The 2,051-nt window shown below is 33.6% G+C and overlaps 1 pseudogene; it reads left to right on the forward strand.

Annotated features, from left to right (window-relative positions):
• Positions 1-2,051, forward strand: part of LOC107705758 (maltase-glucoamylase, intestinal-like) — a 66,860-nt pseudogene that overhangs the window by 29,165 nt on the left and 35,644 nt on the right.

A 2,051-nucleotide genomic window follows, 5' to 3' on the forward strand; every position in this document is an offset into this window, starting at 1 on the left:
TATATATATATATAATTTTTTTTTTAATGTGGTGCCACTATTCTCAGAGGTTTAAAATATACAATAATTTTATATAAATTGCATTTAAATTCAGGCATTTGGCCCAAATAACTTTTCAGTAAATGGTTCTTAGAATAACAATTTATATGTGAAGAACTTAAAGAACCCTTTTCCACTATAAAGAACCTTTTGTGCAATAGAAAGGTTCCATGGATGTTGGAGGTTATTCATGGGTCCATAGATTTGGAACCTTTATTTTAGGAGCATTGGGAATCGAACCCATAACATTGGCATTACTAGTGCCATGCCCTATTATTTAGGAATTAAGAAAATAAATTAATACATTTAAGACTATGACTGATTGTGTTTCTATTCATCTAGATCTTTGACCCAGAAAATGCACGCTACGAGGTCCCCGTTCCCCTTGACCTGCCAGCAGCACCAGAAACAGTGGAAGGCAAAAGAGATTATAGGGTTCAAATCAATGACAGACCATTTGGGATCCAAGAGATCAGAAAAGGAACAGAAGAAGTGATGTGAGTAACCTGAATTACTCTGTTAACAGAGTTCAGAGAGGTTCTTTTGGCAATAATGTGGTAGTTAATAGGTAACTGCAAGGTAACTGCATAGTAAGTTAAGTTATAGTGTGTATTTTATCTGCTGTCACCATGTATTGAGGGTTTTCACCATTTGTAATCACCTTATACAATACATTTACATTTATGCATTTACATTCATGCATTTGACAGATCTAAAGCAAACTTTGCATTGCATTCAAGGTATATATATATTTTTAATGAATTTATGTATTTCCTGGGAACTGAACCCATGACCTTGGCATTACTAAGAACATGCTCTACTGTTTAAGTTAAATGAATAAATGTGTTTGCATGTTATTTATTATGAAACTACATTAAATATGAAATATTTAGTTTATATATTAAATAAAATGCATACATATAATAAATATAGTTTATATATTAAATACGTCGTAAATGCATACATCTAAAAAGAAGACTAGCATGTCAAAGTTCCCAAAGGAATTTCAACTACAAATTAATTGGAAAAAGCAACAAAGAAACAGTGTTGTAAAGGAGCACATGAGTTGAACGCAGAAATAGCGGTGCTGATGGTGCACTTTCAGGGTTTTCTGTGAGTTTTTAGGACTATATAAGCACAGTTAGCCTTAAGACAAGTTGAAAGCAAAACAAGTTGCTTTCAACTTGTCTTATGTATGCAACTTGCTGCATACATAAGACAGAAAACATCTTGAGTGTTCTGTTTTGTTAAATCTCATTCTCGGCCGTGCCGGGGTCTATAGATGGGACTCGGCCGTGCCGGGGTTAACATTCTCCGATCAGTTCCTTCAGATCTCCACACGCCTTCTCTTGGAATATGTCTATGGTTTTGGTGAAACAGAGCACCCTACCTACAAACATAGCCTCGACTTCCACAAATACGGCCTGTTTGCGAAAGACCAGCCTCCAGGGGTGAGTGTCAGAACCAATGGTGATGTTTTACAAGCCTTCCTGAATGATAGTCCTGTTACACTATAAAAATGATTTTTTTTGAAGTTCTAAATAAAACAAAGTTTACTGAAGTATGTTTTACAAGAAAATACTGGTCATTCTCCTTTTAAAAAATCATTTTTAATTTAATGTGATATTTAATTGTGAAAATTACTTACAACTTCTTGGTAAACAGACCAGTTTGACCAATTTTTTTTTGACCAGAAAACCAATTTACCCTGATTTCAGTTTTTTTTTTTTTTTATGGATACTTCAAAATAGAGACAACATTTTAAAGCTGCATATAAATCCGTGTATCATTCGATCATTCGTTTTTTGATTTAATATTGAAAGTAGAAAAATGAGAAAACGGCTCCTTTTTCGTTTTTTTGTTTTTTTCCAAAAAACGAAAAACGAAAATTCAGCTTAAATTTTCGTTTTTCGTTCATGGGTGGAAAAATGAATAAACAGCTTGAATATTCGATTTCTACACGTGGGAATTAAACGCCCCTTTCTGCTGATTGGTCAGCCAAAGATCAAACC

Source organism: Sinocyclocheilus rhinocerous, unplaced genomic scaffold (genome assembly GCF_001515625.1).
Source record: "Sinocyclocheilus rhinocerous isolate Xijiao unplaced genomic scaffold, SAMN03320098_v1.1 scaffold834, whole genome shotgun sequence".
Classification (NCBI taxonomy): domain Eukaryota; kingdom Metazoa; phylum Chordata; class Actinopteri; order Cypriniformes; family Cyprinidae; genus Sinocyclocheilus; species Sinocyclocheilus rhinocerous.